The sequence below is a fragment of the Pelodiscus sinensis genome, chromosome 1 (assembly GCF_052426305.1).
Source record: "Pelodiscus sinensis isolate ZL-2025 chromosome 1, ASM5242630v1, whole genome shotgun sequence".
In the NCBI taxonomy this organism is placed as follows: Eukaryota; Metazoa; Chordata; order Testudines; family Trionychidae; genus Pelodiscus; species Pelodiscus sinensis.
Window position 1 is genome coordinate 51,108,427 of NC_143052.1, and position 22,999 is coordinate 51,131,425.

Genomic DNA, 22,999 nt, shown 5'->3' on the forward strand with positions numbered 1-22,999 from the left:
ATCTATTACAGGACTATGTAGCACTTTAAAGACATAGTCCTGTATTTTGTTTCAGCTTACATAGTCCTGTATTTTGTTTCAGCTACACCAGACTAACACGGCTACATTTCTATCACTATTCTCCCTATCTATTGACTTTGATCCTTATCTGATTCATTTAACTGTCCAGTCTTCAGGTGCTTACTGATTGCCTGTGCTGCCTTCCTGTTTTTCCCTTTGATATTTTCATAACCTCTGCTCCTTGTCCGTTCCCCCCCCCCCCCCCCCGCTCCTTTTTTTTCTCTTCCCCCTTCTCCCCTTATTTTGGGTCTGCACATTCTAAACTCAAAACTCCGGTCATCTGAAGAAGCTCCTGATACCATCTACATGTTTTATTAGTCTATAAAGTGCTACCAGACCAGTTTTTGTTTTAGTTTATCCTGTACAGACTAACTCGGCTACCCCCTGAAGCTTCTTTTAAACCTTCTTCTTCATGTGCAATTAGTATATGGGTAATGTAGGTACGTAGGGTTTTGTAATTGTTTCATTAATAGCTTGATTGTAGTTTGGGAGGGGGACGTGAGAGAGGGTGAAGAAGTCAAGTAGACTTTAAAAGCTGAAAAACTTTACTAAAGAATTTGTTTGAGTTTTTGTCTGTAACAACTTTGCTAACCTATTTCACATAGAAAATGGGTCAGAGTGCATTTGTTCAGCTCATTCTTGCATTGCCCTATTGATTTCCCCCCATTCCCTTTCCTGATGAGCTTCACGTGTAATAAAATCACACATGTTCATTTACTGTACATGCAGTGGTGTCAGGCAAATGAGAAAAAGATGTCCGAAGTCTCATGGTTGAGTACTTTGGGAAATAAAACAGCAGCACCATAATCAGTCATGTTTTTATTAAAATATTTTGCATTCTCTTTAATGAAGATCAAGAGATTGACATTAACAAATACTTTAGGCAAAAAAAAGACTGCAGAAAAGAAATACGGACTAATGTATGACTATTAACAGTTTTCAAAAGCGTAGTATCAACTCTCCTAAGGGAAAGCCTATTGGTAGCAACTATTTGACATGGAAAATAGGTTTTGATATTCTTTCATCGTATGTTAGTAACAAAAGAGTGTAGATTTCTTTCTTAAGACTCAGATTAATAAAAATCAAGAAAGTAAATAAAAATTCATAATGAAGTTGATTTTTTTCAAATGTGTCCAGAATCAAGACCAGCTTGTCATGTATAGATGATGCAAAACTTATGTGCAAGAGAGTCTTGATGAGAAGTACTATAAATAATTAAGGAAACCATGTCTTAAATCTGCAAGGCATGCATGAAAATGTACCCAAAACTAATTCAGACTTCCTTCTTGTGGTATGTAAGCTGTTTTTATATAGAGATATATTTATTTAGATACATTGATATAGATATTAGATCTATCTGCCTGTCTGTTCATTTCCCTGTGGTGGAAGGTAATTTTAATAACAAGGAGCCTAATGGTGGAAATGTGTTCTTTATACTGTACTCTAATATGTCATTTTTAATAGGGAGGTGAATAAGTAGTCGACTAGTTGATTAAACAATAAGCCTAGGCTTATCAGTTAATCTATTTGACTACTCACATTCCTCCCCTTGCTGCCTCTGTATCAGAGGCAGCAAGGTGGGGGAAGCAGGACCTGATGCAGGGGAAAAGTGGTCTAAAAGCTGGTCCCCTGCAGCACTGCCTCTGCGGTGCCACATGCTCACCCATTCCCCCTCCCCCCACAGACAGGGACTGCTACTGGAACTGCCCTCTCCTGCCCCTCACCCCAGCAGCCTCAGTCCATGGTGGGGCTTGGACCCCCTGCAGACAAGGGCTGCTGCCACCCCCACGCTGCTGCCTCTGATACAGAGGCAGCAGTGCAGGGGGGGCAGGGGACTCCCTGGGAGTGGGATTGGAGCGCACTGGCTGCTGGCTCTGCCCCCAGGGACTATAGAACCACTAGGAATGATTGTAGTTAGTCAACTATTCTACTACCCACTGTACAGTATCCCTAATTTGTAATCATAACTTTATAGTACTGAAGATAAGAGAACTGCTCTTTATATCGGTTGAATAGTGGGCCATAATTTCAGTGTGGAATGGTATGTTTGGCTTTTTGTCTTTATCCTTTGCTAGAATATACATGAAGTTCAGGTTTCAGAAACTATCAAGGAAACAACATTCTAAAGTTTGTCAGTGATTTGTGTGGCACTGTCATACCTAACACCAGACTGAATAATTCTTAGCTGTGGGATGCTGGCTCTAATTTATTGAAAGTTATGTGGCTTGTTGAATTGCTTTATGATGAAAGCAAGCTTGCAGCTTCCCTAGACCTAAGGGGGAAAAGCGTCTGCCCAGGAAAACATGAGGCTGTAAATTACTTTTCCTGTATTTAAAAATGAAATCCAGTCTTGGTATAAAAATAAGTGCACAACAGGATATGAAAATACTCCCTCTTAAAGGAAACAGTAGCTTTGTGCCTCTGTCTACAGCAGTCTCTGTTGTGTTGTAACAATAGCTTTGCATAAGTATTAGCTATATCACTAAAGAATTAGTGTTAAGGCTTTAAGAAATTCTAGTGTTGATTGTTAGATTTTTTTTCTCTCGAGTGAAATGGACTGATAGAAACATGCATGCCATTGTGTATGTTAAGTATGGGATCAGACAAGAATATTTATTTGAAATTTAAATGATCAGAGCTGATGTTGTCTCTGTATCTTTCTTTGAACCTGGATATTTTGTAAGTCTTTATTCACTCCCCTTGCAAAAAGTTTGGATGAGATTGTAGCTAGGAATCCGTATGAGGCACTACATCTATAATATGGGTCTGTATGCTGTTATGTGTCTGTTCTGTCTGCTTCTATAAGACAGAAGCAGACAGAACAGATGAAGCAAAATGCAGCTACACCAGACTAACACGGCTACATTTCTATTACTATTCTACATGCAGAACAGATGAAGGGAGTCTTAAGAATTTGTGGATTGAGAACTGATTTTTTTTAAAAGGAAAAATGCACTTAATCATGAAATTGTCTCCTGCTTGTGGGATATGCAATACAGTTTAGTCATACAAAGACTAAGGTTCATCTACGTTACTGGTGTAGCTGTACCAGTGGAAAACCATTAACGTGGGTGTGTTGCACCCGTGCAAGTCAGTTTTCACCAGAGTAGAATGTGTGCAACGAAGAGTCACACCAATGTAGCTATACCAAAATCTTAACATAGATATGGCTTAAGTATTGCTGCTGTTGTAGGAGGTAGGTTAGTCTGCCTGTGTCTCAAAAGTAACTGGAATGGCAAACTAGATAAAGTGTTGTCTATCTACTTTTTCTAAATAAATTCCTATGCAACTCTCTGCCTGAATAATGGTGTTTCCTATAAAACCTAAAGCCAGCCTGATTGTACTGGGAGATGTGTATCACCCTCAAGATCTGCCCAGAGATGCAAAGAGTTGTTTGAGACAGAGCTTCTATTTTGGTTGAAAAATCCATAATTTCCTGTTGTCTGCTGCTCCCCTACTTCCTTAACTTTGTAGGAATTTGTGTTACTGAAACGTCAGGTGTTTAGGATTGAGGAGAGACTGTATTCTGTGACCAAATTGGACAATATTGACTCATCATGAACCATCTGATTTTTTTAAGACTTTACATGCTATCTGACTCAGTTTGGAAATTCTTTAGTTAGCAGTGCTGCTCATGTTGCATGTACATAGAAAGCAAAGCTGGTCACATAGCAAGCATTTTAGCAAGTCAACAAAATAAACTTCCAGAGCACCTGAAGGTGTGTGTGTGTGTGTGATGGTAGCATCTAGAGAACCCAGTTACTAGTCCCATTCTCTTAAGTACTGTACAAACATATACAGAGCTTCAGCAAGAAACAATATATATTTTCTTATTTCTTCAAGAGATTGTTTGGAAATCTCAGACTCCAATATTGGGCCTTGATCCAGCCTAAGTTTATTTTTTTTTATAATAATAAACAATGTCTCAGAAAAGTGGTGGGGCATGGGCAAGACCTTGGAACAGGGTTAGGGAAGGAGAAAGGATAAGGATTATTGATTTTGTGTGCGTAGAAAGTTGGCAACTGTAGACTGAAGAGCTAGACTGGTGGGACTTTGTAACCCTTTAGCCATACCAATGCCTAGTGTCCCCCCAATACGTGCTAACTGTAAGAAGGTTTTATTTATGTTATAACCTCAGACATATAAAAGTGTTATGATATGAAGTCTGCAAAGTCAAATGCCAAAAAGTGAGAAAATGCAAAATATAGGTTGGCTGGGCATCCTTAATTCTGTCACCTTCCACATATGCATCATGACATGAGAGGATGATCCTGTGCTTTTTCTCCCCCACGTCCAGTGGAAGTGAAGAAGTAACTGGTACAGAGGGAGTCCGGCATAGCCATAAGGGTTGCAGTGCGTAGACAGTGAGAACCTAGAAAGTACTGAAAGTATACAGGACTTAGGGCAGCCTCCCCCATTCCGCTCTGTTCCTTTTATCCCTCATATTTTGTATTCTGTCCATTTGGATACCCTGCTTTATTCTCTCCGTGCCCCCCTACTTACCCATCCTTTTTCTCAGGACTGTGTTCTCAACTTTTTTATTTTTAGCTCTTTAGTCTGCTTCCCACTTTGCCAGAATTACCCTCAGCTCCCACTTTTCCTCCAGAACTCAGAAAACTTCCGCCATAGCAGTCTCTAGCAGCCTTCCAGAGAAACTGGGGCTCTTGTCCATAGCCTAGGAGGATCTGCCTGGGCTGTGGGAATCTCTGACATGGCAGCCAAGTGTATGAGTACCACACGAGATATGAGATGTTTGGCAGCCTGTTTTAAGACCACATTGTTCACCCAGTTTCTATCCTAGAAGACAATGTCTATGGATAGCCAACGGAAGACTGCTAGCAGCAAGGATGGAAAGAAAGTGTCCAGGTGACTGGATTTAAACAGAGTTCCTACTGATGAGATCTGTTTGGGTGGAAGATCATGACAGGAAAGTATCTCTGATTGACATTTAAAATGAGATTGGAAAAAAGCACTGTGAAAGTGCAAGTTGGTTTTCAACCCATTGAGTCTCTTCCTTCTCTCAACTGCTATCATTCACTTAAGATGTAAACCTAGAAAGTGTAAATTTTTCCCAGAGGGGTAATTTGTCAGACGAGATAGCAAGCCTTTCCCTCAGACTTGATTATAATTGTTGGACTGAGTGGCTGTTCAGTCTGATAAAAAAAGTAGCTGTGAACATTTAAATGTACAGTTACTTTTATGCTAATCAAAGGCTTCATCATCAATATTGCAAGTTTGTAGCAAACACCTCGTTAGCCAGTGTTTCCATAATTTTATTCAGGTTATTTATAAGGTACTGAGAGAAAAACTACAGGATAGGAGCAAGGAGGCTAAATAGGCAAGTGATGAATGTAAAGCAATTCTTTTAGGTTATTGCCTTGTTTTGTTCTTCTGGATGAATAGGGAATTAAACTGAATCCTTAATTTTCCACCTGCCCCTTTCTAGGCCAATTTTAAGTAGTTGATAAAAAGCCAAATGGAAGGAAAATGTAAGTCCTCCACAGCAGGTACAGTATATTTTATAATTGTTCATGTTTTTTTAAGTTATATGTCCCGGCAAAGAATAGGTACAAGCCTTTGTCATTCTGCTCTTAATTTAATTTCTTCCCATTATAGGAGAGGCAGTTAAATGTGCATCTAAGCAGTGAGAGGAAGAATGTTCTTGTGGTTAAGACAAAACCCAGGGATCTATTCTTGGCTCTGTCACAGACTGGTTGTCTAACTTTTAGGCAACATAATTTAGCTTCCTCATTTTAAATCTGGGATGATTTTCCTGGCTCATGGGTTTGTTGTCATTACTTTTGTATGTTTGTTTGTTTTGTTTAAAGAGCTGGTGTTTGCAGTCGTATTGATGAAACACATGTGTTTTAGGTCTACAGTGCAGTGAATATCCATGTCTGTTAAACTCCTTCCTCTCTCTATTGTTTCTCTTCAATCTCATTTTTTAGATTATTCTGAGACTAATTAGTTGTATCCTTTCCCCTACAGTCCTGCACTTGCCAAGTGAGATGGCAACTTTCTTTCTTTCTTTCTTTCTTTCTTTCTTTCTTTCTTTCTTTCTTTCTTTCTTTCTTTCTTTCTTTCTTTCTTTCTTTCTTTCTTTCTTTCTTTCTTTCTTTCTTTCTTTCTTTCTTTCTTTCTTTCTTTCTTTCTTTCTTTCTTTCTTTCTTTCTTTCTTTCTTTCTTTCTTTCTATTAAAAAAAAAATTGACTTTCCAAACAGCTTCGTTTAGTAGCGGAAAAGCAACAGTATGCACATAGTTTAATTCGGTAGTTCCTTACGTCTACACTGGAGGATATTTTGTAAAGGAAAAAAATCACAGATTAGGGAGTAGTATTCAGAAAATAAGGAATATAGTTTATCACTCAAAAGTCCAAAGTCTGATAGAGGCTTCAAAATTGTGCATAAATGGAATCTCATGGATTGTCTCTTTAAATATTACAAAAGCTTTTGACAAGTCCCCTCAGAAGAGATTGTTGAAGAAAATAAATGACCTTGGATTAAAGAGTAAAGTCTTGGATGAATTAGAAACTGATTGTGCAGTGTAGAACAGAACTCATTTGATGGAATATACAGAGAGCAAATTGATGAGGTAGGTAAAAACTAGATTAGGTATTGCCAACGTCTCAAATCAATGTAGGAGACAGGGTAGCTAAAACAGCAAAAGAAATTAAACAGGCAAGTGTAAATTAATGCAAGTTACCACAAATTAATTTAAATTCATGCACCCTGGGCTCTGAACTAAATGGTTTCTCTAAAATGGAGGAAAAAATGGTTTGTGGAGACCTCTTCAATTGCTCAGTGAATGTTTCTATCCTTTTCGTGGCATCAATTTAAGAGCATATGAGATTCTTGGATGCACTTCAAAAATGACGAAAAAAATCAGAAAATGTTGCCATGAAGTGGTGATTCGCCTTTATCTGGAATAATATTTAATTTTGAACCCTCAACTCAAAAAAATACACATTATAGGTTATTAATTCAAATTAATCTTTGCTCAAAAGTAAAGTACCGTATATACTTGAGTATAAGTCGACCCGAATATAAGCCGAGGCACCTAATTTTACCCCAAAAAACTGGGAAAAAGTATTGACTCGAGTATAAGCCTAGGGTAGGAAATGAGGCAGCTACTGGTAAATGTAAAAAATGAAGATAGATACCGGGTCTAGCCCCGGAAGTCGGGGCGAAAGCTGCTCCGGTGCCCCTGGTCTGCTGGAGACCGTCTCCAGTAGACCAGGGGCACCGGGCGGGTTCCCGTGCTTCTGAGGCTTTGCCAGAGCAAAGCCTCAGAGGCGCGGGACCCCCGGCGGCTGCGGCTTCAGTCCGGGAGCCTGTGGTCTGCTGGGGACGGCTTCAGTCCCCAGAAGACCACAGGCTCCCGGACTGAAGCCGCAGCCGCGGGGGGTCCCGCGCCTCTGAGGCTTTGCTCTGGCAAAGCCTCAGAAGCGCGGGAACCCGCCCGGTGCCCCTGGTCTGCTGGAGATGGTCTCCAGCAGACCAGGGGCACCGGAGCAGCTTTCACCCCGACTTCCGGGGCTAGACCCAGCTAGACCCGGCCAGCGGCAGAGACGCGCTGAACCCGCCCGCCTCAGTTCTCGAGATGCTGACTCGAGTATAAGCCGAGGGGGGCATTTTTCAGCACAAAAATTGTGCTGAAAAACTCCGCTTATACTCGAGTATATACGGTAATAGAAATTGCTTACCTACTGAATCTTTTTGGTGCAACTGTGTGAAATGAGTTGGTGATTTCAGCCCAATACCTAGTGTGTATGAGTCTGTATCCTAAATCAGCAATGGGCAACCAAGAAGAGTGAGTGGGTTGCATGAGTGCCCCTCCTTCATCGCACAGTCTACAGTGCACTTGGGGTTCCATGTGGAGCCCTGCAGCCCTTCTCCCCCCATGCACCTATTGTGCACTTGGGCATCAGAGCCCCACACTTCCTACTCCTCCCTCCCCTCCCGGCACTTTTGGAGCACCATCAATGGCTGACTCACATTCTGTCCCTGCCTCCGTTCCCGAGCTTGAACAGCTGTGGACAGCTGATTCTTGGTGTCCAAGCTCTGAAAGGGATGGGGAGGAGTCGTGACAGAGTGTGAAGCAGTGGATTCGTGGTGCTCCGAAAGCGCTAGAGGCAGGGGGTGGGTAGGAAGTCCATGGCTCCAGTGGCTCAGAATGCGAGAGGTGTGGGGGAAAGGGGAACAGACAGGGGTCCATGGGCCACAGGTGAAGCCCCAGTGGGTTGCATGTGGCCTCTGGACCACAGATTGCACACCACTGTCCCAAATCCATCACCCTATTTGGCAGAAATTGACACCCTTTTTGGTAACTTTAACAGAGAAGCCAAGTCGTAGAATCATAGAATACTAGGACTGGAAGGGACCTCGAGAGGTCATCGAGTCCAGTCCCCTGCCTTCATGGCAGGACCAAATACTGTCTCAACATATTTGGGAATTGAATGATACTTTCCCTTTTTAGCTGGTCCCCGCAGAAGATGATTACTAATCACTTTGCCCCATAAAATAAAAACCTTCCAAGAACCTGAGAAAGTTAAAGGGTCATGTAAGATGGCATTTTATGCAATATATATAGTTTGTTCACAGCATCTAGTACAAATAGTTGAAAAAGATTTTTAGAAAATTGTAATGTTTACTCATAGTGGTAATTCAGATTTATTACATGTGACTATTTACATTCATTGTGGAGTGCATGAATTATGAATTACTATATTAATGAATGTAATAATAAAATAGTTAAATCAACCTGACATATTTATTATCCCTGTGCTGAAGATGGGGGCCTTTGCTCTAATACTTCCTGCCTTTGTTCAGGACATTGCAGCAGGATCTAAAAAAGACCAAAAAACAAAACAAAACCCCAACAGATGGCAAAATGATATACAGAAACCAGACTGGCTCAATATAAGCACAGAACATATAGCTAATGAGCAACTGCTTTATATTTATTTAAGTCAAGCAACCAGTGTGTCTGTGAAATGCATGAAATTTTGCTGAAGCCAAAAAAAAATTAAAAAAAAAAAATCCAAGGAGCTAGGAGGGAGAGAGATCCTAATGGCTAGCTTTACTAAAAGCAAATTTATTCAAGGTAACTTAATCAAGAGCGTTTCTTACAATATAATGAATAATGAATGAAATTGTTAAAATCACATATGCTTTTGCCTTTCCCCACATCTACCCTACAAATTTACCTGCATGTAGATCTAATGTTCTCATGCTTCCTTTGCCCCAACCAAAGATCATTTTCAGGGATGAGTAGTGCTTTTGTTGATGGGATGTGACTATGACCTACAGAATTAGACTAGAATTCCAGACTTTGTTTGGGATAGAAAATTCAATACAGAAAACTCTTTCTTGCCTTAATGTATATATAGCTTGTATGAAACTAGACCTGTCATAAAATCCTGTCTTAATCTGGAATATGTTAGTAATTATGTGCAAAAATCTGGTTGGTATTGAGGTTGAGATTTTAGTGACACGTGAGGAAATGGAGATTTATAGGACCAAGTTCACTGGGTAGGAGAAATGAGCAGGAAAGAAAGTGATGGCCCCAAAATATTGTGTGTGTATAAGGAGCTGGAGGAATGACTGATGGAAACTTCCTTGTAGGGCCTGTGAGTTGTGCTCCAGCCAGGATTGCAAAAAAGCAGTAGGCATCCTATTTCCCTAGGGGATTAAAGTCATGCCCACATAGCTCTCAGTATAAAGGTATTTGTACTAGGGATGTTTGGTATTTGTTAAAGGTATTTGTACCAGGGTAACTGGGTGAAGCTTACCAGTAGCTGGTTAACTGGTGGCCCAGGTGCTCCAGCCTGACTGGGCCAGGCACGGGCGGGGGCGCTCCAGCCTAAGGATGTTAAGAGGCAGGTAATCCACTAATTGTGTAGTTGATAAAAATTGTATCGACTACACGATTGTTGATAAGGCTTCCTCAGTCCCAACTCGCGCTGGGTCCAGGAGCTACCCCCACCGTGGCTTTGCAATTTAAATGTAGTAAAACCTGGTTGTGCAGTAAGAGCCTGGGCCCACCGTGGCAGAGGTTGCTTCTCAGAACCCTTCCTTGCCCCCCGCCCAATGCTGCTGCGTCTGATAGAAGCAGCAGGACAGGGGAGGGACAGGCAGCACAGCGGTGACCATACTTTTGTTTCCCCCCTTGCTGTCTCTGATACGGAGGTAACTGGGAGGGGAAGGGGCCGAGAAGCAAGCAATCGAGTACTCGACTACTCTCTAACATCTGTACTTCAGCTGGCTGGAGCAGCTCACTGCCCATGCTGCAGCATAGTGGTTTCAGCTTGGCCAGAATTGCCCCCTGCCGGCAGCATGGCATGGTGGGTCTAGCCCTGCCAGAGTTGACCCTTCCCTGCCTGCATAAGAGTACAGCAGCCACAGCCTCAACCGAGCAGCCTATGCTCATGCCACAGTGGGCTGGGCCTGGCCGGGCTGCAGCAGCCTGCAGCACAGGCAGTGGGATGCTCCAGTCCAGTTGGGCCTGCCCCCCATCCCGTGGGATCCCAGTTAACTGGATAAATGGATGTTTAACATTCCATTTAACTGGCTGACTTTTTAACTGGGACTTTACATCCCTAATTTGTACTGCATGTCTTGTGACACTGGTTATAATATAGATAATATCACAATAGCATATGCAATTTGTCCATGCCGGGATATCCATGCCACTGACGTATAGCTCAGGGCTGTTCCCTTTTCTCATCTTTAAAAGTGCTGGTTACTTGTTTCATACAGGAGGGCTATCAGTTTTAGTTCCTTAATGTTCATAAAATGCTTTGAAATCCTCAGAAAGAAAGCCTTATACAAATGCAAAATATTATCAGCACTGTATTTTTAAAAGGACAAAGTCTATGTGCTCTGTTTTGTTTTGTTTTTTAAACCTGGCTGGATTTGTATTGAAGATAGTTTGTTTTGCTGTTTACTGGGCCTAGCGGGACCTGTCAGAATCAATACAAGAGGATCTGTCCAATTGATCTACCAGGAGAGATGAGCTCAGCTGCAGAGACAGACTGATCCTGATGCAGAACCCTCTGGGTTTTAGGAGGATTACATCTTCAAATTGCAGGGCCCTGGTGTGGAATCAAGAATTGAATAGCAAAGAACTTGTTTTTATGATGTTTATTATAAATAAAAATGATTACGCTCACAAATATGATCTTTGTTGGGTCCTGGCCTTTCCCATCTCTCCTTCACTACCTGCAACAGTAGGGATGTGAACATGTAGCCATGTTAATCAGCTATACGATTAACAGGTAAGCCTGGGCTTATCGGTTAATATTGTCAGCTACACGCATTTGCTCCCTCCCTTGCTGCCTCTGTATTAGAAAAGCCAGTTCCCCCCGGCACTGGCTCTGTGATGTCACATGCCCCCCCCCCCTCGCTGCTTCCTTTATCAAAGGCAGAAGCAGGGAGGGGCTAAGGGAGGCTGCCGCGAAGCAGCAGCAGGCTCTTCACAGCAGCAGGCTCTGTCCGCGGGGGGGTCCGAGCTCCCCATGGACCGGGGTTGCTGCCACCCCACACGGCTGCCTCTCCATCAGAGGCTGTAGCGTGAGGCAGCAGGCAGCCGGTCTGCACAGGGATCTGGCTCTCCCTGGAGTGGGGCCAGGTTAGGGATAGGGTGCTATCCCCGCCCTCGGGGACTATCAAATATTTGTGTAAATTCAAAGATTTCATGCAGTTACATGACTATTCAATTACCCAATATCTAACATCCCTAGTAACAGTCATTTTCTCTCCATCATCCTCCCAGCATCTATTATTCCTCAGAGTCATTTCCTGAAGCACTTTCTTGTTTATCATGAAAACTCCTTGAAGGGAACTTAATGAAAAATATTCACTTGCAGGGCATTTCCTTGCACAGTAGTTGAAAATAATTGTTAAAAAGTAAAATTTATGGCATCTGATTTCTAAGTTCTCATTTCAAAACAGATCTCTCTCCCCCTCAAAAGTTGATACAGTGTTTTATATCTACCTCTGATGTATGAAACTCACTGGAACTCTATCTTCATTGTAGGTTCACCCAAAAATGGTTCCCTACTCCAGCTGCAGGCTCTCTGACATAGCTAGGCATGAAAGGGACCGCATCTGAAGAGAATAAGGGCTCACAGAATGGGAAATGAAATTGATTGCAGGTGGGGAAATTAGGTTGGGGGAGAGGAAACTGTTCTAGGCAGCATGGTCTAGTGGATAGAGCACTGCATGGGGACTCTTGGTTCTGGTCCCAGCTGTTCTACTGGCCTGGGACCAGTAGAAGATTTAAACTCATTAGTTTCCCCTTTTGTAAAGCACTTTGGTACCTACTGTTGGAAAGCACTATATACAGTAGTAGTAGTGTATGCAATTCTCTTTCACGCTAGCAATTAAATAGCACAAGTGCATTTGACATCATGCCTGTCCAAGATAGGGTTACACAGTATGACTGGTTTTCTCCTGTGCTAGTTAGTTAGTTATTGTGTATCTCTGACTTGGTGGCAAGTTGCTGTCCATCATGAAACTATCTTTGCTGCAGTGTTAGGCAAAATTTATCATCTGCTGTTTTGCAGAAGTCTTTTCTGTCTCTGATAACTGGAGGAGTAACCTTTTCTTAGACTTCCTAGAATTTACGTATTGAATTAGTTTCTATTTCCCCTCTATCTAATTTACTGCAGAGTCATCTCTCCCTTAGGTTGGTCTGTGTTTTGTGTCTCCCAGTTTCCATCTCCATTTTCTAGGTACGGAAGCTGTATTTGTTACCAATCTGCTGTAGTTTTGTACGGATCAGCATGGTGACAGTAATCTACTTGTGTGTCCGCTTTGTGCAAGGATCTGTCCTGTTTTGATTTAACCTTCCCAGTAATTCCTATTCATGCCTAAGTGCTATATGGAACCTTTTTCTGTTTTGTGAAAGGTTATTTTCTTCACTGATAGTGATGTTGATATTGATGACACCTGGCAATGATGACACAGAAGCATATGGGCTTGAGCATGCCCCCATGTCTTTGTTCTCCCTCCCAACAGAAGTGAAATGTAAAGCTCTGCTCACTAGATGTGCTAAGAAAGAAGTTCAGCCCAGTGGTTTCATCATGTTCTGCTAGCAGTGACAGCAGCCCTTCAGTGTCATCTATGCTGGGAACTTGCCATGAGTAGAAGCCTCCACTGTGGTTGCTTGAAACTGGAATAAGCTGTACCCATTGCTTGCTTTTATTGGCTTTGCCTATCTGCAAACTGAACACTGATAACGGAAGTCCTCCATGTGGAATATGCAGAAGGGGGGTGGGGGAGCTAGGGATGTAAGCAACTAGTCGACTATCTGATAAGTATATGCTTCTTCCCTCCCTCCCTCCCCCCAGCTGTCTCTATCAGAGAGAGGCCGCAAGGGTGTGGGGAGCAGAAGCCCATGCTGGGGGGAGCCTGCTTAAAAGCTGGTTCTCCCCAGAGTGGTGCAGCGGGGAACTGGTGGTGCTTCTGCCTTTGAAATGTAGCAAGAGCAAGCACCCCGTGCTCCCTTCTTTTGAAATATACAAGAGCCCCTTTTCACGACTTAAGAGCGGGGAATGGGAGAACTTGTAACGAATACATCAGTTCCTACAAGTGTCATCGACTTTAGTGTGGAACAGATGTATACCAGGGCGACTTATAGCAGGAACTCCCTGTAATAGAAGGAACCTGCCTCAGAGAATTGATAATTTAAATAGACAAGATATATCTCTTTGCATACCAGATAACTAATAAACAATGTGAATTATATTTTTCTTTTTGTCCTTCAAAACTGCTTACAAGCCAGTTATACCACACTTACCTTAGCTATCCTGCCAGAATGCTAGATCCCTCTTTTTTTTGTACTACCCATACAGTAATGTGTAGTGCATCAGTGGGTTTGGTGAGAGGAGGAAAGAGAAACTGGCAGCAGCAGCAATTGCTGTTTGAAAATCAGGGGTGGAATGAACTTAGATGTGCTGAAATGGATAATGCAGAGGGATATGAAAATGGGATTGTCACTTGAATATCTCCAATAGAGAGCATTGTTCATCTCTACTGATATGTTTGCGCTAAAAACACAGTGTATCACATGAGGTAACAGATATAGTCCTGCACACAGTATAAACAGAATAATCACTAATATGAATACAAGCGGAAGTCAAACTTTTATCTTTAGAGAAAGTAACAGGTTTTCTCTTCCAAGCTAGCTGTGTTCTGGGGATATGAAAAGTACCAGCCCTTTAAGTATTATATGAAAACTTCTTTCCTTTCTCTTTCAAAAGTAGCACCTAAATTATAACCAGAGCTGAAATACAAATCAATGTCTTCACACACTGTGCAAATGAATCCTAATGAACAGGCTATGTTGTTTTGTTGTTCTGTGATATCAACTCGTTGAAGGGCTAGTTTTCTATCTCACTCCTGTAATGGAGTCCATGACCATAGTAACATCAGTTCATAGCAATGATATTATAGTAACACTGTTGCCCAGCCTTCAGCATTGCTTGATTCCGTTGGTACACTGACCTAGAATACTGCCCTAAATCTGTTATATAGGATTCCTCTAATTTCTCCCTTCCCTCCTCCCCCCGGTTTGTTATACATCCCCTCAGGATAATACACTGATTGGCTGGTGTGTTCGGATACGAGAACTTGCTGCTAATTAACTCTTCTACAAACATTAGCACTCACCTTTTTTCTTTTCCTTTTCCCCCTCAAACCAATTTTTTTAGTTGCTCTGTCTCATCAATATGATTTGTGCAAATGTAGTTGCCTTAGGCTACCATATTGTTTCCCTTAAAATTTTTGCTTTTCATGACTGTAAATATAAAATAGCATGTTCAGATAATGTTATGGATGGAGATGCAAACAGCCATGCTGCCACTACATCATTAAATTGTTCTGTTAATATTGTAGCAGATCTGATGTGATAGATCACAATTGTATGAAGACTTTGTTTACTGTATACTCTATGAAGTCACTTTAGAATAATTTTCATTCTTAACTGCTAATCTCTTTCTTTTTTGTTGTTGTCCAGTGTCTGTTTACAGATATTCTTAATAGGGATGTTAAAATGTAGTTATTTTCATAATCGAGTAGTTGCTAGATTTTCTGTCGACTACCTGATTAGTCGATAAGGGTAGGCAGTTGCTGAGCTCAGTCTGACTGCTGCTGGTTCACAGCATAACCTCCCCAGCTGCCATTCTGCATTGTACAGCTCAGGGAAGCCGGCGCGAGAAGGCACTGGGTCGGTCCCTGCTCCATGGGGCTCTTCCCTTTCAGCATAACACCCCTCTCTTCCTTTACCCATAGAAAACGGAGCACTTTGACACATTGCTGTGGAATTGGCTTCCATGCTTGAATGACCTTGTAAAGGAAATAAGGTCTTCATTCTGCAAATGCTAACCCTAATAGTGCTTGTTGCTTTTGAGTCACTGGGGTACTCTGTTTTCTAGTGTAGTTTCTTGGTTCTTCAAAGATCAGGCATCTGCCCTTAATGTTTTCAGTGCCTGTCCTCAAACAATTAGATGGCAGTCTCTTTTCTGGAACCCGGGTGGTTTCCATGGAGGTTTAAAAATTGTTTGTGAACAAGCATCTCTCCTAGCCACCGTGTCACTGCAGCCGCTGAGCTGGGGTTGAGAGTCAGACATGACAAGTTACAAGTACTTGGAATCCTTTTCACAAAGATACTCTGGTTACTCGAATTCTTCTCCAGCCAGAACTTGTCTCTCTTCTCCCATCCCTCTTCCTATCCTCTGGGGCTCAAAGGGAATCCTCCTCCCTTCTCCCTGCCTCCCAGTGCGGCTGTAGCTCACACTTCACTTCTGTTTCTCCCATCCCGCCTGCCCTCCCCCCCTAGCCGAGATGGGGCTGCATGGATTGGAATGCTCCTCTGCCCACCAGGTATCGCTGCAGTGGGGACTTCTCTTGGCTGGGAGTGGGATGGATTCTTCAAAATTTGCCTCCCTCCCTAACTCAGCCACAGATCCTCACCCATCCCTCTATTGCACCTGTCCCCAGCTCACCTGTCACATCTTTTTCAGGGTACAGGTACAGGAGCCTTGGAGGCACCCTATTAATAGAACCACAGCCATGCCTGCCACTAATTAGATGTTCAGCCCTTCATTCCTTCCTGTGCAGGCACCCAAGTGATTGCCCCACCAGGAACTATGGTCACAGCTGCCTCTGCTTGTGCCCCGCTTGGGGCTCTCTTCATACCCAGCAATCCTTCCTGATGTATCTGGTGTTTCAGCTTGGCCCTGCTGTGCCCTGTACCCAGGGTCCCCACTACAGATTTTCCAGTGCCACAGTCTCACAATGAATCATGCACACCTATGTATTATCTTTTTCAAATGGCTTCATTAACAACAAAACCAGCCCAGTCTTATGTGCAAAAATTAAACTAACTTTTTAAACTTTGTGCATAGTACCCCTGAGCTGTCCAAACTGAAAACAACAAAACATCAGATTACACTTCCTTTCTGCTTTTTATTTTTGTTAAGAAAAATTAACATGTTTCCATGGTCTGGTCTCAGCCTTGAGCGAAGCCGATTAACAGTAATGCCCGTGCTAGAAATTACATGTTCTGAAGGCACAGAGGTCCCTGGTATGCACAGGTAACTCTTTGCCAGTTTTCCAAACCTTGGAAAACATTGGACATTGATCATCCACCACTCCAGAGGACTGCATTTCATGAAGGGCAAAGCTCCCTGAAGTAATTATCCAGTTCATTTTCCACAGTATTCTCCTCAATATCCTTTTTGTGTAACCTTTACCTAGAAGTAGCACCGTCGGTATCCCTATAAGCTGTGGGGCAGCCCAGCTTCACAGGTGATTCATCAGCCCCACCCAGTCAGTCAGCTACCTGCATAGAGCCCTGAGCCTCTGACTGGGCAGGGCTGATTAATCACCTGTGAGGCTGAGCTGCTGCCCAGCTTACAGAGAACACTGATCACCATGTCTTTTTCTTTGACACTGACTCTATTGGCTGATCTGGCTCAGCACCTATTAGTTCAGCCCTAGCACTCATAGGTTCTTCTGTTTCCAGTCCTGATGTAAGTTCAAGAAGCTTTGCCGTGGCACCATCCTAGATAGTACAAGAAAGGAACTACATGTGCTTATGGCATGGATCTAACAAGGAGGCAATAAGTGCTGGTTTGACAGTTATGTCAGGGTCACTTGGCGTCATGCGACACTCCAGAGAGGTACTAACAGCATTTCTGAAGGTATTGACAATTTTATTCTCAGCAGAAGCCTCACTTTTCAGGCGAGTATGGAGAAGACTGCTAAATTGAAATTTTAAATTGACTCTGACTGTTCAGCAGATGTGACAATTGTAGCGCACTTTAAAGTAGAAAGCAGTGGTAACATATCTTCTATTAATTTCCATTACTCATTGCGCAGCTGAAGGATGCAGGCATCATTTTGTCTTATTACAGTGCTATCAGAAAGCACAGCTGTTATTGCCCACCTTTGTTCAGAGAGTCTTTAAACATGTCATAGACTGAATTCCAGAGAGTTTACATGAGTGGATCAGATGGTGTTTTGAAGCTGAGTTTGTTTTCTTTCCAGTGCTGTGGTGGAAGTGCCTAACTAGTTGACTTGCTGAGGCAACTGTTTTTCCTCAATTTGTTTCCTAGAGAAGCCATCATTTATGGCTAGCTGCCAAGTATGGGCAAATCAATTAATGGATTCCCATGTAACAAACCTTGGAAAGTTAGTGCATATTGCTTGCATTGACATGTACACATGCCAGGACATGGCCTACCAGTCCCCATCTTTCAACTACAGCATGTAATTATTCAGCAAAATTTTCTGCTGTATGTTTGACTGGGAGACTGTCAGTTTGTAGAACTGTGGATCGCAGCTCCCAGTTTTTGATGTAATGGCAAGCGACTGTAATGTAGCTTTCAGTAGATAATGCAATCCAGCAGTCAGTGGTTAAAGCTACTGTCACAGCTTTGTCCAGTTTTTCATGGAGAGACTTCACACAGGCTTCATAGCACTGTACCACTCGCAGGGTCATGGTCTGTCTCGTAGGCACATGGTATTCAGGTTCCACAAAGCTCATCAGTACAGAGAAACCGGCACCCTCAATGAAACTTACAGGAAACATATCTGAAGTGATCTCAGTGCACAACAGTTCCGTCAGTTGTTCCTCACTGTGTGCACTGCATCTTCTCGAAGAACTGCCAGAAACAAATGTTGTCAATGTTATGTGCTGGGTGCTTTCTGGCTTGAATGAAACCGTTGGATGTTTCAGCCTCAGACGGTTGCACACGACTCTGGTACTCCTTAGTTACTTTAGCTCTTCATAACACAGTTTACATTTAACAGTGTCTGCACTTGGTTGTGTGAAATAATTCCAGGCAGCACTCCTTTTTGATCACCCCATCTTAACTATCCAGTAGCTGTCACCAACAGTAAAATAAAACAAACACTTCAATGCTGTTTCAACTGTGAAGCTAGCAAAGTGTCACGAACTGGTGGGACACCTACCACATTTTTGCTGTATTTTGCCCAGGAAAACAAGGGCACGTGGTAGCTGCTTGATGATGGCTACCAAAATGTGAGGGTGGAGGAAGACTTTGGTGGTAACAAAGACATGTGGTATGAGTCAACTGAAAGGATACCAGCAAAGTGTCTGGGAGGGAGGATTACTTAGACCAGTGGTTCTTAACCTCTTTGGCACTGTTACCCCTTAAGCTTAACCAATAAACCAAAATTGTCCCTCCTCCTTTTTAAAATGGCAATAGACAAAAAAAAAAATAATGATTAATGTTTGTAATTGTATTTCATTTTCTCATACTTTATGTTGAACAAAATTGAACATTTATTGTATTTTAAATGTATTACCCCCTGAAATATGCCAAATTACCCCTCGAGGGGTAATTACCCCCAAGTTAAGAACCACTGACTTAGAGTGAAACAAAGACATGTGGTAGGAGAGATCAGGAGGACGCTCCAGTGTGAGGGAGGGTGAGTGTTTGCGGAAAATTAGGTTAATGTTGACAAAGCAAAGCCCAAGTAGGGGCCAGCAGCCCACATCAAGAATGTTGACATGAAGAAAGACATAAAGGAAATTAATGGCAAGGAGTAACACAGAACCCCCAAGACACTGAGCAAGCCGGGAGGCTGTGGCTGACTAACAGAAATCCTGCAGGGGGCTGGGATGCTACAGGTGAGTGAGCAGGGACTGACCCAGCACCTTTGTGCACCAGCTTTCCTGGGCTGTACAATGCAGAGTGGCAGTTGGGTGTGTGTGCACACGTTATGATGAATAAGAAGAGACCCGCGGATCAGGGAGCAACCCAGTGCTTTCGTGCGCCAGCTTCCTTGGGCTATACACTGCAGAGTGGCAGCTGGGAGGAATGCAACTAGTTGATAGTGCTAATCGATAAGCTCCTGCTAACATCCCTAGTTCTAAATGTTCTATGGTATTGGTAATGAGTGACATTTACCTTTCAGTCCTTGGCTGAAAGCCAGAAGTTCTAGTAATCTGCTGGCTGTTGAGGGTGGCGTATGTGAAATGTGTTTGGTTTGAGTTCTGTTCTCTCAGGACGAGGAACCACATCATCACAAACTCTCTTGGCACTAATTGGCATTGTTTACTGCTGGTTCTGTCAGACAAACCAAGGATGAACAGTATTGGGAGGTAGTCCTTCCGATAAGGTTTCAGATACGAGGATGAGGTAGCTTGCAGAGCCACTGCCAGTAGTTTACCTGTTCTGTGGAGAAATATCAAATTGCAGCCTCCGAGTTTGTTTCACTGACCTTAAATTCATATAGTAGTTTTGGATCTTAAAATCAACCACCAACCAGTGTTTTAAATACAAAAATCATTAAAAGTTTTCTGCTGTTTCATTTTGAGACCTCAGTTTAAATCTGTGCTGCGATGTTTTAAGAAAGGGTTGAGATGTGTTGAGCTCTCATTGAAGCACTATAGCTTTTACTGCAGTGGAGATGCCAGAAAGCATGGACCAGTCACAGGCAGGAGCTAGTGCTGGGGGTAGCCGGCTTAAAAGCTAGTCCCTCCCAGCACTGGCTCCATGGTACCACCTGTTCCCTCCTGTGCTGCCGCCTTTGTCAGTCAGGGGTCCCAGCTCCCTGAGAACAGAGGCTGCTCCAGAATCCAACAAAGCAGCCTCTGTCCATGGCAAGCCTAGGTCTGTCGTGAACAGAGGCTGCTCCACAGCAGAAGCTCTTGTCCATGGGAAGGGGGTCCAAGCTCCACACGGACAGGGGCTGTTGCTGTGCAACAGCCTCTGTCCATGAAAGCTCATCACCCCCCCCCAGGCCCTCCCCAGAGGAGAGGGGCTGCTGCCACCCCATTCTGCTGCTTCTTCATCAAAGGCAGCAGTGCAGGGCAACAGGAAGGAGACCGGCGCCTGCCTGCCACTCCACTCTGCTGCCTGTGATAGAGAGGCAGCAGTGCAGAGTGGCAGGGGGCTTCCTGGCTGCCAGCCCTGCCTCCGGGAGCTGTCAAATATTTGTCTAACCACTAAAATTTCATGCGGTTACAATTCAATTACTGTATTTTCCGGCGTATAACACGACTTTACACTAAAAAACATCCCCCAAAAATCGGGGGGCGTCTTATACGCCGGGCATAGATTGTACCTGTGCTGATACTGGTCCCCAACATAGTGCTTGGGGCTAGCCCCGGGCACATGGTGCACGGTGAGCGCCGGCGGGGGGGAGCGCCGGCCCCGGGCGCGTGGCGCTTGGCTGGGGGAGCGCCGGCCCCGGGCGCGCGGCGCTTGGCTGGGGAGCGCCGGCCCCGGGTGTGCGGCCCTTGGAGGGGGCACCGGCCCCAGGCGCGTGGTTATGGGGGGGGCCGCCCCCGGGCGTGCAAGTGTCCCCGCCGCCTGGCGGGCGAATGGCCATGCCCCCTGGCGCCCGGCGTGGGGGACAGCCACGTTCTGTAAGTGGGTGGTAGAAAAGACCCCATCATGGTTCCAACAAGAAGAAGGAAATATGAAGCCAGTTTCAAGCTGAAAGTTGTAAAGTTTGCCAAGGAACATAGTAACTGTGCTGCTGCAAGTCAATATGGAGTAACAGAAAAGATGGTTCGAGACTAGAAAGCAAATGAAGATGCATTAAAGAGTATGCCAAGTAGTAAGTGTGCATTAAGAAGAGGCACCCCACATTGGTCAGAACTTGAAAAGCACGTAGCAGACATGGTGCATGAGCATCGTCAAAATGGTTATGTAGTGACACGAAACAAAATACGTATGTTTGCACTTCAGTGGGGCAAATCTAACCCAGATCACAGCAAAGGATTTAAGGCCACTGTATCCTGGTGTACTAGGTTCATGGAAAGGCATAATCTGGTACTGAGGCAAAAGACCAAAATTGCACAAAAATTACCTGCATATCTTGACGGAAAAGTAAGTCTTTTCCATCGATATGTAATACAACAGCGCAAGAAACATGGCTATGCGTTAAGTCAGATCGGAAATCTGGATGAAACTCCTATGAATTTTGATATGGTTGGAAATAAAACTGTTAATCCAAAAGGTGCAAAAACAGTGTTAATTAAAACAACAGGACATGAGAAGTCCAGTTTTACAGTGGTACTAGCATGTACAGCTGATGGTGCCAAACTAAGACCAATGATTATTATTAAAAGAAAAACAATGCCGAAAATCAAGTTCCCTGTTGGAGTTTTTGTACATGTGAATGAAAAAGGCTGGATGGATGAAGAAGGGGTAAAGCTATGGCTTGATAATGTATGGAGTAGGCGACCAGGTGGACTTCGTCAAGAACGTAGCCTACTGGTGTGGGATATGTTCAGGGCTCATTTAACTACCAGCACAAAGAAAAGGCTGGCAAGAATAAACACAGATGCGACAGTTATTCCTGCAGGATTGACATCATTGGTACAGCCACTGGATGTGTGCCTAAACAAGTCATTTAAAGATCGCATTCGAGAACAGTGGAATGAGTGGATGGTTAGCGGCGAAAAGTCATTCACAAAAGGAGGAAACATACGTGCGCCACAATTGGATGTTTTGTGTAACTTTGTCATAAAAGCCAGGAATGATATTGATGCAGAAATAGTAATCAAGTCTTTCAAGAAGTGTGGCATATCAAATTCTTTGGATGGTATGGAGGACGACTTCTTGTGGCAAGATGAAGGGGAAGCCAAAGCTGAAGCCACACATCTGATTCGGAATTAGATCCATATGATGACTGTCTTACAAATGTACCACAAGATGTCATTGATGAACTTACGATGTCAGAGGATGAACATGATGAGGATTTTGAAGGATTTTAAGTACCTGCAAGTCAAAACCATTTTAATTAAAATTATTTAAATCAAATCTGATGTTATTAAATGGTGTTGCCTCAGAAGGGGGGGGTAGTCTTATACGGCGAGTATAGGCCAAAACCTATGTTTTAACTGGAAAATTAGGGGGGCGTCTTATACACCCAGTCGTCTTATACGCCGGAAAATACGGTACCCGCTATCTAACATCTCCACTGATCACTATATTTAAAATCAGGATTTAAATATATAGTCTCTCTTAATCAGTTATTTAAATTAATACTAACCAGCCATAAATCACTACATAAGGCAAAATAATAACTGGAAGAATTGTAGATAGAGTAAGGGTGGCCTAAAAGCCCTCTCAGTTTGCCACCACTCGTTACACACATATTGTAATTTCTGTATAAAATATTCTTCTCTTCCAGAGAGGCTGGAGCCGTTTATAGTTGAGGTTCATCAAAATCATGATGTGTATCATCTTTAGTAGCAAGGTGATTTGCATAACTTTACCTATTAGGGATTAAGAGAGTAGTCAACTAAACGATTAATAGTCCCCAAATGTTGCAGAGCCACAGCAGGGGCTTATGCTGGGACCTGGCATGAGCTGGGACTGAGCCAGTGTCTTTGAACGCTGGCTCCCCAGCCCCCTAATAATGCAGAGCCGTAGTGGGGTTGATGCTGGGA

The 22,999-nt window shown here is 43.2% G+C and overlaps 1 protein-coding gene and 1 pseudogene across 2 annotated transcripts in view; one reads left to right on the plus strand and one right to left on the minus strand.

Annotated features, from left to right (window-relative positions):
• DOCK4 (dedicator of cytokinesis 4) overlaps positions 1-22,999 on the plus strand; it is a 392,744-nt gene that overhangs the window by 84,725 nt on the left and 285,020 nt on the right. The gene's annotated exons all lie outside the window — the stretch shown is intronic.
• Positions 17,129-18,436, minus strand: LOC149525566 (zinc finger BED domain-containing protein 4-like; annotated as a pseudogene).